The sequence below is a fragment of the Plectropomus leopardus genome, chromosome 5 (assembly GCF_026936395.1).
Source record: "Plectropomus leopardus strain MGB_pleo_1.0 chromosome 5, ASM2693639v1, whole genome shotgun sequence".
Taxonomy (NCBI): Eukaryota; Metazoa; Chordata; class Actinopteri; order Perciformes; family Serranidae; genus Plectropomus; species Plectropomus leopardus.
In genome coordinates this window covers 26,833,307-26,847,207 of record NC_142180.1, presented here as the reverse complement: position 1 = coordinate 26,847,207, position 13,901 = coordinate 26,833,307, and the positions used below count along the sequence as shown (strand labels likewise).

General features: G+C 38.3%; 1 protein-coding gene across 1 annotated transcript in view; it reads left to right on the top strand.

The window, feature by feature from the left end:
* Positions 1-13,901, top strand: part of sema6bb (sema domain, transmembrane domain (TM), and cytoplasmic domain, (semaphorin) 6Bb) — a 172,787-nt gene that overhangs the window by 1,200 nt on the left and 157,686 nt on the right. The window contains exons 2-3 of the mRNA XM_088077846.1: positions 6-138; positions 407-485. The gene's annotated coding sequence lies outside the window, so the exon portion shown is untranslated. The remainder of the gene's footprint in view (positions 1-5; positions 139-406; positions 486-13,901) is intronic.

Genomic DNA, 13,901 nt, shown 5'->3' with positions numbered 1-13,901 from the left:
ATCAGCGCTGTGGCCTGACAGCAAGACAGTACCAAGTTCAAACCCACCATCTGGCAGGGGTCCTCCTGTGTGCGGTTTGTTCTCCCTGTGTCAGCGTGGGTTTTCCTTGGCTCCCTCCCACAGTCCAGAGACATGCAGGTAAGGACAAGCTTTAATTTTATGTGTGAAATCGAGCTTAAATTATTGTCTGTCTCCATGTGTCAGTCCTGTAAAAGTATGGCAACCTGTCCAGGGTGTATCCTGCCTCTTGCCCAGTGTCAGTTGGGAAAAGTTTCAGCCCCGCGATTCTAAACAGAATAAGCAGTTACAGATAATCGTTGGATGGATGTATTATATAAGTTTTATTTGTTTAGATTTATTAATGAAGAATTTATTTATTTATAAATTCCTCAACTTCACTCTCCAGGTTGATGTGCAAACAGCATCTACTGATGAAGACCATAAGATGCAGCAAGATGCTACAAGGAAGCTCCAAAGGAAATCCAGTAAGTGAACCTTGAGTTAAGAATCGTTTGTGAAACTCGTTTGTGAATCGATTGATAAACTTTGTTTCTGATCATTTGGTATCTGTTTATACACCCATTATTGATGCTGCGTATAAAAAGTTGTTGACAAACATATTTCCTAACAACTCCATCATAGTCTTTGGTTTTGTGGGAGGTATATGCAGGTGTACAGGGTATACCCACCTCTTCTTCTGACTGTTTACAGTACACCCACCATCAGCCAAACAACCATTGGAATATGTAGGAGATTATACCCCAATTTACCCCAATTTCTCAGTTTTGAGATCAATAAAGTATATCTATCTATCTATCTATCTATCTATCTATCTACCCACTTCCTTCTCCGTAACTTACCCATTTACCTAGTAGTACACCCACCTCATCGAACAACCACTACACCACTGATTATAGTGTGATATAAACCATTTATTAAGTGTAGATAGAAAACAACAATTGAATGCTTAATACTGGTGAATCACGTATGATGCTGAATGTTAGTGTGGTCCTTCACCTTCCTGTCTGATACCGTGTGTACAGCCAGATGGCTGAGCTGTCAGGCAACGGTGTTAACTGCAGTTGACGTAGTAAACCCTGAGAGGGCAGTCTTTACCCATTGAGTCAACTTAGATTTTTTTTTTTTCTGTAGCCTCACCCACACTGAGCTACACTCATTCACATGTGCATCCATAAGATATTTTTTTACTGCAGATGCACTCCAGAGCAGAGGGTCTATTTTGTATTAAATATTAAAGAATAAAACATCTCCAGGAAACAATCAGGCCTGGATCATAAAGGAGGAGAGACTGTAACAATATTTGCATTCATTAATGTACTGAAATACGATTTTTTGACATAACCTTTCTTCTTTATGTGGCATTCAGATGCAATATTGTGTACTTTATCATTGTAAAGCCAGTACAGAGACTTTCCCTGCTGGATGCTGTGTATCATCGCCACTAGAACTCTATTAACTCTCCCTTTTCATTTAGAGAGGATTTTCATTATTCAAGCCATTACAGTTTTCATTATGTGTCCCTTTGTGTTTTCCCAAATGCTTGCACCAAGCTCTAGGAAACAGATTAGCTCTAATGTTGCTATCTGAAATTCATTGAATAGCACCTTTTTGTTTTGGTTATGTTTCTGCACTCAGAACAGTTAATTTTAAAACACCACACTGAAGCTGTAAAAGTAAACGACTCAGAGTGAGAGAAAATAGCATGATGTGGGGAAACATGGGTGTGTTGTCCCAACCACAGCTGTGTGGCTCCTTTCCCGTGTATTGTTTGATATGTTTATGAATGACCAAGCAATTTCAACCTCAACATTTTACGCATTCAACTATAACACACACACATCCATGCACACCAGTGCCACGACGCTCTCCTGCAAAGGAGTTGGCAACATGTGCCCCGAAGCCTCTCATCTGTTCCTGCTTAACTCTTAACTCTGCTTCACTGGATCAGTTGATTGAGGCCAAAATTGTTCTGGATATTGAGTAATTGAAGATTAGTAGATAACAGGAAAATCACTCATCCCTTAGAGTAAAATGATCACTCCACTCCCCTCCTCTCTCCTTCTTTCCTGCCCGAAGACATAGCTTTCATGATAACAGCAATAAATTGGTAATTTGACCACATTTTCATGGATGTGAGAGCAGAACCCAGCGATCTCATTTTTTATATATTTTTTTTTAACATATTTCGAAAGAAAGAAAAGAAGTACCTATACTTTCACATCATTTGTTCTTGATAGAAAAGACAGATATTGAAACTACTGCCGTATATATAGCACCAAATAGCACAGTGCAAAATGCTAAATGCAGTACCCTAACATATGCAATGCTGTCACTGCAACTTTTTTAACTATGTTGGACTATGGTGATCTTTTGTACATGCACGCCTACTCATTGTCTCCATATGGTTGATACAGCTTACCATGCGTCGTTGAGGTTCATTACCACTATGAGTTGCAGTCTCGGGGAGACTGTTATGGTGACCTGTGGGCTATGATATTGGTACACCTTTATATATAAGACAATTCTTGGTCTGCTCCCACACTACCTGTGTTTTCATCACACAGAGAAGTACCAGACAGTATTCATTGCGTTCTTAGGGCCTTTTTATGCTCTCTGTCCAAAATGCTCAGGCAGAAATTGGGAAAAGGGCTTTTGGGTATTTAGTCTGGAATTTGTTGCAGAATGACTTGAAACTCAAGGAGCTGGAGTTGTTATTTTTTTTAAATCTACAATGAAGACTTAGAAGAAGATTCTATAGGATGTTGATGTTTTATCCTGCCTGGTTGTGCAACTGACTCCCAGAAAAGTTCTCCTTTGACTCAAAGATAGTTCTTTTTTTAATGCAAATTGTATTGCTTGGGAATTGTATTTTCTCTCTGTCTGCAACTTTGTGTTTTCACTGCTGACTGTCTTGGCCAGGTCTCCCTTGAAAAAGAGATTCTTAATCTAAATGGGACCAACCTGGTAAAATAAAGGTTAAAAAATCCAGTACACAGTAGCAGCACATACATATATTTTCATACATTCAATACAGTAGCCATTAAAGGTGCACTGTATAGGATTTAGGGGGATATATTAGCACACATTGAGTGTTATATAATAAGTATGTTTTCTTTAGTGTACAATCACCTTAAACTAAGAATAGTTGTGTTTTTGTAACATGAGAATACGGCGTTTTATATCTACATAGGGAGCGGGTCCTTGTTTACGGAGATCACCATGTTGCACCACTGTTTCTACAGTAGTCTGGAATTGACAAATCAAACACTTGCTCTAGATAGAGCCATTCACGTTTTTACATTGGCCAGCGTATATAAAAGCCCCACTATGATGAGAGCAACTTCAAAATATTCATTTTTTAACGTGAAATTGCTTTATTCAATTATTTTTTTACTTGTTGAAATCACCGGATTTGTTTGTTTGGAGATGAAGAGATCTCTGTGAATAATTAGGCTAAATTATTATAATTTAGGTAAAAATTTTCTGAGTGTGTGGGTCTTAAGTTATCAGAGAAAAAAGATGATCACACATTAGCAGGTGCTGGCCTATCAAGAGTCAGAGAAACACTGTTTTGTAACATGAAATTGCTTTATTAGCTGTTGTTACTGATTTAAAACACCGGGTACATTTTTTTATGAAGAGGAAAAGACCTCTGCAGATAATTCAGCTCACGATAAAACTTGTCTGGATCCTAAGTTATCAGAAAAAAAGGTGAACACACGTTAACAGGTGCTGGGCTATAGCGGCTTATCTGCCAGCGTTGGAGAAATACTGATTTGTGAAAATGTTTAATTCAGTGTTTTTACCAGTTTTAATCACCAGATACGTTTGTTTCGGAGAGGAGGAGACCTCTGTCCATAATTTGGCTCATGTTACACTATGAAATTCTAACTAAGAGAATTTCAGCTGGTTTGCAGCCTGTAAACCTTGAAATGCCACAAAATAACCCTAAATCATACACATTGTTCTTTAAAATAGTTAAATCCCCAAATTAAAACCAACAAATAATCAAAACCACAACATGCTGAGCAACAAATGTTTAAGAGATCTTCATAAAAACTTTAAGATGTTTAAATCCCAGGTGCACTTTGAGTTGTTTCGCGTGGAGGATTAATTATTTCAGTGAGATATCCATCATCATCAAAGCGCACTTTAGGAAGGACGCGGCCTTTGCTGAGCAATGAAAGGAGCAGCGCAATAACACTGTAATGAAATCCATTTGCCCTGTACCATGTTTACTATCAAACTACAAGTCTCAGGTGTACTTATAGATCACAACCCAAGCGTTTCTCCGGCTCAGCATTCGTTTCCCTCCTGTTTCACCTTCTGCTCTTCATTATCTGCAGCCTCGAAACGGTAGAAATTAGCTTCTATCCATTAATAGCTGACCAGATCTGCTTGGTTTCATCTGCACTGCACCATTGATGGGAATCTTATTTCCAACATCCTGCAACAAATTTCCGGAGGCTTGCAACATGAGGTATCAGTAACATACAACACAGCTACAGATCATCTGCAGGTTGAAACTTGATATGGACCTTTGCCCTGACTATATTCCGCCCAATAACATATTAATAAGGCATAACCAAGGCTGGGATAATGCACCGGTTGTTTGAGAGAACTACTCCATCATGTTGGAAAAATAAAGAGACAGGAGGTTGACCTTGAGTCACATGCTGTTAAGCACAGTATTCATTATTAACATTCTTTCCCATAGGGTTTATTGATGGGAATATCATGATCTCAAACTTAAAGCAATAATAGATGATCGATATGCACTCTCATGTATGTAAGTAAATATAGGGTGAAGTCTGGTAATTTGGGACATCAATGGAACAAATAAGGTTGTCCATCTTGGGCTCTTTAAATAATAGCAGCCAGTCACACACAGAGCATGTTATTGAATTGTTGCTGAAAATGTACTTTACATGAAACAATCATTTTTATTGATTTAAGATTACTAGTGCGGGCAGAGCAATAAAATCACTGGACCCAGAACTTGCAAGAAGAGCCATGTGGCATGCTGGTTTTCTAATGTTGGTAATAAGATTTCTGCAGCTAAAACAATAAGAGTATAACCACAAAAATGGTTGCAGGGTATTGATTTTCTTTGAATGTTTAACTTAAAATCAAAATATTTTCACATTGCATTTTACTTTTTATGGAAAAGAGTTTTGAGTGAGTACTTAAATGCATTTAGGTAACATGGGAAAAAAAAAGCTGAATTGTGACATTTTCTCTGAGGTGAAACCAGCATGTTTTTAGGCCAACAAGTGCCATAAATAATTATGACTTATGCTATTGTGTGTCAACCTCTTACATTTTATGTATTTTTTGTATTTTTGTCACTTAAAAAATATTAAAATTAATCTTGTGAGTTCATGTCAGCCACTCTAGACAATATGACGACAGGAGAACATGGCAGAAAAGTTGGACACATTTTTTTAAATGATTAATGAATTAATAACTGAACTTATAAATGATTTTAACAGTTTAAAAAAAACATGATTGTCGCAATTTACCTGAACATATCGTCAGAGTGAGTTTGGGGTTTGCGATGTGTTTAAAGGTCCAAAGTTTCTTAATTATTTTATATAACAACATATTTTCACCATGGGAATATAGCAGAGAACCATAACAATTTTTGAAAGTAATACTTAAGATAGTCTGCAGAGTTTTAGGTTGTTTTCATTGTAATATACCAAAAAGTATCCTAAATTACCTGACTTCACCCTATAGCCAGAGCCCATAGCAGTTAGCTCAGCTTATCATAAATACTTGAAACTGGGGGAAAGTGCTAGTGTGGCTCTCTGTCAAACGGTAACAAAATCCACCTATCAGCGCCTCTAAAGCTCGCTAAATAACACGTTATATCTCGTTTACAATTTTATGGGGGATTATGTGCCTGATTGGCCATGTAGCAGTTGCCAACCAACCAGTAGAGACTCCAGGAAGTTACTGGTCCTGGCCAAGAAATAATCTGGCACATAACACCTTTAAAAGGGCAAATTGGTGTTTTGCACTTTTTGAGCAGGCATAACATTTTCATTATTGAGCTTTAGAGGTATTGGTGGATGGATTTCTTACCTTAAGATGGAGCCAGGCTGGCTGTTTCCCACTTTTTATGTTATGCTAAGCTAACCGGCTGTGCTTCAGCTAAATGAGAGTGTAGAGATGTATCAATCTTGTCATCTTACCCCTGGGCAAAAAAGCCTGCATACTTAAGGCCAGGTTATGTATTTTTAATTGTACAGTTTTTTTCCCCAATTAATATTGTAAAAAAGGGAAATGGATTTCCTCCAGCCTGCTAATTTCACGCACTACCTTGAATTTTCACTTTTATCCTTTCATCCTCATAAGCAAACTTCACTAATTATGTGCATCAGAGTGTGTGAGAATTGAACATTGTGAGAAGGTATGTTAGTTCATGAAGTGGAATCCCAAAATGAAAGCTCATAAAAGTCATTAACTTTATGCATTTAACTTTTTGCGAGAGTAACAGTCTTTAATCTTCCTAGTAAAATTGCCCTGCGAGGAAAACTTAACTGGCTACAGACGTTTTATGACTGTTGTGCCTTCGGCCTAAAGGATATTGGAAAAGTGATTTGTGGGGAACCTCTAGCAGACCTTAAAAAAAAACAACACATAATCTAAAAGATTTGCAGCCACAGTCAGAGAACATGGAAAACGCCAGGTCACTGCATACAACATGAAAAATGAAAAGCAACAAATAACGGAGTCCTGCCGTGGCTAACAGGTAGTCTTTCTTTGCTTCCATGAAGAATGCACAATTTCCTTACTCTGTTTTATGGCTTTCCATCGCTTTTTGAATACCAGTGGTTGCCTTTCTATTTCTCTCTGGGTCTCCCTTGTTTATTTTGGAGAGCTTGTTTCACCCCAGAGCCCTGACAACGGGTCAGCTGCCACAGCGGAGGTGGAGAGGAAACATGGAAAGAGCCGACTGGCCCTGAAATATTTATGGTTCTTTAGAGTTGTGATTGTATGAGTTTTGACAGCGATGGCGCATTACCGTGACCCTTCCCCAAACAAAAGGCCCGATGTGTTGCTATCTGTTGTGACTGGTAGGGGTGAGGCAAAGTGCATGCTTTCTTACCATATATCGAGTCTCCAAGCTTTGCTTGTTTTCCTCTCTCCTCTCTCTGTATAAAAGATATCTCAGAATGTTTTTGTATTGATCCTCGTCCCTTTCAGTGTTTTTTTTTTTTTTGCTTCTTTTATCCTTTTCCATTTTTTCCAATATTATTCTCTTCGAATCTCTTCGTAGCAAAGTGCACTGCCCTTTCTCCTCTCTCTGCCTCCTCTTCCCACTCCATCTCCCTTCTCATTTCCTCTACCTTGTCATCTCTGCACCACATTCATAATGACAGATTGATGGCTGCCTCTGCAGTACCGCTCAGTGATAATAAAGTCACCTAGATTGCTCCCAACTAATTTACAACAAGCTGATCAAGTCTGTTTACAAACTGACTGTAAATTATTTCACATTTAGGCTGTTAAAACCATATAAGTAATCAGACCTGAAATTAAGTTTAGACTATTAATGTCAACTAATATCATTATCATCTTCAGACTGAGCACAGTGCCACAGACTTACAAATAAAATGGAAGAAGTTGGATAAAGATGAGTAAATACGAAATTGAGTTTGCTTGTTTCAGGAGATGAACAAACATCCATCTTTTATGCAAGCTCAGTTGTTGTTGCTCTTATTCGAATCCAAACAAAGCTTTGCTATTCAAACCTTTTTTCACTTTACTGATTACTTGTCACGCTGAGAGGAGGAACAATTCAAAATTGAGCTCACTGCCTTGATGTTTTGTATGAATACTGGAGCAGAGTCTCACACCAGGGACCGTTGCTATCAAGGTCATTTTCTCTGTTTTCATTTAATACAGATTCTCACTGTAAATGCTGCACAAGGCAATATCAGTGTTTCTGGTATTTTTTGATAACTTTCGTACATACTGTTTATTCTTAGTCTTTGTGTGCATTGTCAACTATAATCAACATTTCAAGTCAAGGCTATAAATTTGAGAAAAGAAAGCACAGTACCTCAGTCAAATAACTCAGCAAACGTAATTATCCTTCTCCACCATAAATTGCATTTCGTTTAATTTTGCGTTAGATTGTGTGAGATCAAAATTGCAGTTAAACGTTTGTCCTTGCATTGACGGCAGTGCTGGAATGTAAGTACATAAAAAAAGTATTGTACTTTTGAGATGCTTGAACTTGAGAATTTAAGGCCATTTTGGTACTTAATACTTATACACATTTTCAGTTTTGTCTTCTAGACATGCATTTGTGATTCAGCAAATATGTTTTGAGGGAAATGTAATTCAGAGCAAATTACAATTTCTAGAAATGTAATGATAATATTTTGGTAGTTAATCCACCTGGCAAGTTGCAAAAATGTTCAAAGGCAACATATTTCTGCCAAAGTGGGTCATCTTGCAGTTGTAATGATTACAGAATTATTTTTTTAAATAAACTTGTTATATATTTCTTTCCTAAAGTGCTTTGGTTGCCTAAACCTAAGACAAGAGTCTAGATGCAAACCCAGGGTTCTAGTGTCAAGGTCCTTTACTTTGTACACCTGCCATTGTCCCCAGCTGCCTTTCTGGGAAGCTTATACGTTACATAAATGTAGTCCTTTGATACCTGAAAGAAACCTTGTCTGTGAACATAGTTCAGGCAGTAACTGTGGTGCCACAACGATGTAATTAAATGAAAAGAACAGATAAACCTCAATCATGAGAACAGTTTAGTAACATACAAGCATAATTTCTAGGTGGACGGGGTTTACATTTTTAAGGTAAATAGATACTTTTCTACTCCTGTTTACATCCATTTCAAAGCTTTGTTTACTAGTTACTTTTCATACTCAAGTTATTAATACAAAAAATCAACTAATAGAATCGTATATTATCATAGATTAAGCTACCCAGCAATTTATAAAATTACCCCCACCTTTACCAGCTGCAACATCAAAGTGATGCTTACACATTAATGCATCTACAGTCATTATCCACGAATGCACATTATTCTGAAATGGTCCATTCTGTATAATGAGTGCTAATTACTTTTTGGTGCTTTAAGTATAGCTTGATGCTAATACTTATGTCTTTTTACCAGAGTATGATTTTGAATGCTAGACTTTAACTTGTACCTGAGTACCTGAGTTTTTTTGTATTATTTCTATTTTTAAGATATTTGAGTATTTAGAGATCTGTATAGCAGACCATGTTGATAATGTTCTCATTCATATTACAAGTCATTTGAGACTGATTTGTCCAGTACTTCAAATGTTTTCCAAGTTTTGTTAGTATTTGTTATAGCCTAGAAAAATGAATCCATTTATTTAATAGCTAAGATCAACTGAGTCGCTGGCGTGAGTGCTGAGCCTGTGAAGTCATTGTGTCTGATCACACGAACTCTGCATGCAGTCTGTGTTTCTTTGTTCACAGCGTGGTGAACCATGTGATTACTTTGGTGGGATGGGAATGGTCAAACTGGAGACTGAGGCATCTTTATTTTGCCTTCATATTTCTGCTGAGTTGGAAGCTAGCAGACAAAAGCTCTTGCTGTGAAGAGTTCATCTAACTTTGGCACCAGCATACTCCCTCTTAACGTTACTAACACACAAACACGTCACTCTCTTCTCCTGCTTTCTTACTGTGCCGCAGGGGGCAGGACGACTGCGCTGCCCCTTTTCCCCATGTTGTTGGAAGATTAAAAAGTGCATTCTCCTTCAAAGGTTGCAGTTTTTTTTCCTAAGCATCCTCGCTTTCTCTTGGCAGCTCTTCTCCTTTTCATCTGGATCAGGTCTACTACCGCCTGCCTGCTCTGCCACACCGAGTGGGATGAAAGGAAAAGACGAACAAAACAAATATTATTTATTTATTTATTGTCAGCACACAAACTTTGACAGGAGATGGCATGGCGTAACTTCTTTTGTTGAACATGGCTGAAAGTTTCTGTGTCCTGAGTCATTTCTATGCAAAGTAGGTGGAAACAGAATAATAAAGCTAATCTGGGGATTAAAAAAAAACTTTTGGAGAGCTGTTTAATATTAGTAGAGAGTGCTGTCAGCAGTATGTTCAAAGAGTCATTGTGGACATCCTCTCTCCCTTTCCTGCATCTGTCCTGTGACATATTCAGGAAAGGCAACAATACTATTATTTAAAAATGTACACATCATGCAGAAAAAGAGCAAGTCGGTTAATTTGAAGTCGTTTTTCTGGCCATCTGTGGAGTGTAAGTTCAGTGCCCCCTCTCCTTTTGGCTCCGTTTTTAGTCTACACCACTTTCTGACTGATTGTGTAGATGCTGAATAGTAAAACTACAGTATATGCTAATCTATGCTCATCAACCAGCCCCTTGCTCTGTGTTACTGCTGCTGTTTAATGCTAGACAGTTAGTGCGTAGTGGATTTTAAATCTTTTCTGAAAACAGATGCCTGCTGCTGCAGCTACATTAAGTCAAAACAAAACCAAAACTGTAACGTTGCAGGCAAGAAAATCAAACTAGTGAGCTGAAAACCTGAAAGACACCACGGGTGTTTTCATATTGGTTTGTACTGTGCCTGATGATGATCCTCCCTTTTCCAATCCTAACTGCTCAGCTTTCACATTAGTAATGTTGTCATACTTGCCAACCTTGAGACCTCAACAAGCGGAATAAATAAAACAAGGAAGAGACTGTACTACAACAGCATTATTTATTTAAATACTCATTACCTTATAAATAAGTAAGAACAAATACAGAATAATTTGCCTCTCTAATGTGGGCTCTTTGGTATAAACAAATATAAATTCATTTCATTTATCTGTGTTTATTGATTTCATTCCTTTCATTTCATTTAGTGACCACATGTGCTTGCAAGGCAGGTGCCAGTAGCTCCGGAGTCACGTGACGTGCATTGTGTAGCCATATAGTTGTCCTTGGTAAACAGCAGACATTAAAGAGTCAAGGGTTCAAAAGACTTTAAATTCAGGAGAAATACAGGAGTATTGTGACCCTGGGGGGAAGCAGAGCAGCGGGCAGTGAAAAACAGGAGTCTCCTGGTAAAATCGTGAGGGTTATTGTTATTATGTTGTTCTGTACGTGACATTTGTTTATGTTGCCATTACAGGGTAGAAAAGCATACCAATCATAAGACCCCAAGCCCTTATAATGGAGTCGACCTATGCATTACACTACTGTTTATATCTATGAGATAATGTCAAAAACTGCCTGCTTTCCTTCTTCATTACCCATGGCCATACAGTTCAGGGAATGAGATAAGCATGTGCTGTGCGCAAATGCAGACTTTTTGGGAGAATAGCAGCTTTGGGAAATGCCTCTATAACTTCACCTGCCAACTGCTACTTGTGATGCATGTGACGCAGGTGCAAGTATTTCCAGTTGCCTCTCTGTCAGCTCTGTAAAAATTGTGCTGAATTTAGGCTTATGTGTCTATTTTGCAAGCATGGTGGTGCTTTCTGTGGTTGGCTTTGGACGATGGTGGCGTGTAGCTACAAGTCATCATCAGGATGGGGAGATCAACTCAGCAGGCTGTAAACTTTCCTCCTGCCAACTTCGAGCTATCTATCTGCCAGCTAGCTAGTTTGATGTTTTCAGATGTAAACATTGAGGAAAAGATGGAAAAAAAGGGCACCAGCTGAACTGACATCCTGCTAGCCACTGGACAGGCATGAACTGTAATATTCTTTGATTCACCGAACTTGGCTAAATCCCACACACACCATTCAGCCAGGCGGATCCTTTTTTATATGATGATCCAACAGAGCAGAGGACTCTGGTGAGAGAGGGAGAGCAGGAGTGTGCTTAATAATGAATAAGGGCTGGTGCATCGATGGGAATGTGAGGTGCTCCTGGTGAGCTGTAAATAAATGTGAAATGTTATGGCAATGTTACGGAAATGTTTTGGCATGTGGTGCGACGCTGCCGAGTTCAACGCCTGCGGATCGTCTCGTTAAGGTTAGGATTTGTGGACAGTTAAATCATTCCACAACCAGAAATCATGGACCACCAAAACCATCCAGAATCATGGACAATTCGACAGCATCAGCCAAAACTGTAAGACGACACAAAAACGATTAAATCACAGTGCACAAATTAAAGCAGCTGATGGGATCCCATTTTACTGGAATTATACAATTTATTATTTCCATGTCATTAATAAATGATGATGATGATTATGATATAAACCATACCCGAGTCCTCTCAAATGGACCCAGGTACAGTACACAGTTTACACAGTAATCAAATAAACCAGACTTTTTGGTCAAATCTACTTGGATCTGGGCCTGGACGAACTGCAGTTTGTGGCACTTCCACGCCGTACTTCATAGTTCACCGCCGGAGGTTATCTCTTGGTTTTGCCCAAACAACCTTGTTCTTGCTCTGGTGACTAACATTAGATAAATATTGCGGCATTAATTGCTGTATGGAGTTTCTTTGACTTGATAGTTCTTCTTTTCTTGTGCAACTTTTCACTGAATATACTTTTATTGCATGCCTGTAACTTTGACCACAGTGGCTGTTTTTCAGGCAGTCACACAGTGTGGCTTTTAGTACAGTACTTGAGTAACAGTTCTTGGTTAGTGTTTTTTTTTGAGGAGTTACAGTGAAGTGCAGCAGCATGGACAAAGCAATAAAAAGTGTCAGATCTCTCTCACATACACACTCATAACGTTACACACAGACAGGTACTCCTCTTTTCCTCTAAAACCCTCTAAAAAAAAAAAAAAAAACGGGCACATTTCACAGCGTGTATTGATTTGCTCTTTGGTCCACGGCACTTAAAGCTATCTTGTCCTTAGTGACTGCATGTTATGACAAGACAGAACAGTTTAGATTCTCATAGACATGCTGGTTTTTATGTTAAGTCAATGGACAGACATGAATCAAATGTGCAGGGAGAACTCATCATGACTCCACTATTAAACTATTTCTGCTTGAATAATAATAGGGCTGTCAGAAGAGTGTCCTCTGTTATAACCACAGTCAGCCTGTACAAAGACTTTCAGCAAGTCACTGGACAAAGGAAACTTTCTTTTTAAGTTTTAATTGCGGATGCTACAAAGTCACAGGCAGCGTGGAATGATAACGTAAGCAGGATGAATAATGTTAATAAGTATTACAGCGCTGGTGCAGGCACATTCTGGCTGTGTAAATGAAGATAAGACGAAAAACAAAACAGCAAATAACAAGCAAACCAAAACAATGCCCTGCAATAGTATCAATGTCAGACAATAGTAGGCCATAATATAAGCTCCACAAAGGAACTTGTATAACAATAGCCACAATATGCCAAGAGAAAGCCTTTTAGAGACTTCTGGCATTTCTTTCAAAATAAAAACCCCAAAAGGCATCATAGATAGGGCTTATTTTAAAACCTTTACTTATATAATGTACATGGAGTAACAATAACTCAATAATATGTTTTCGGATTCAATTTTAAGATAACCTTAGGCTAAGTTTTATTCAGTGATAGCAGGGGACTGCTTTGCATTTGTCTCCCAAATCAGAAAATTGAGTCATCTGATTTGGCACCGCTGATTAGCAGATTGTATCAAAAAGGCTGTCAGATTGCTGCCAGTAGATTTATTAAGATTGTAAAGAGAGTGAGCTGCACACATGAGCCCTCAAGCCTATAGAAGTCATTATTTCAGCAAATTAATTATTCATAAATCAAAGCTTAAAAGTGGCTTTGGCTCTGAGCAATTTAATGGCGAGGTCCAGTAGGTCTTAACTCCTTTAACACGGCACCAGAATTATCCATTGACAGTGCTGTAAATGCTTTCCAATGTGGTCATTTTGACATTAAGTCCTCCACAAGCCGTTTAGATTCCTATTT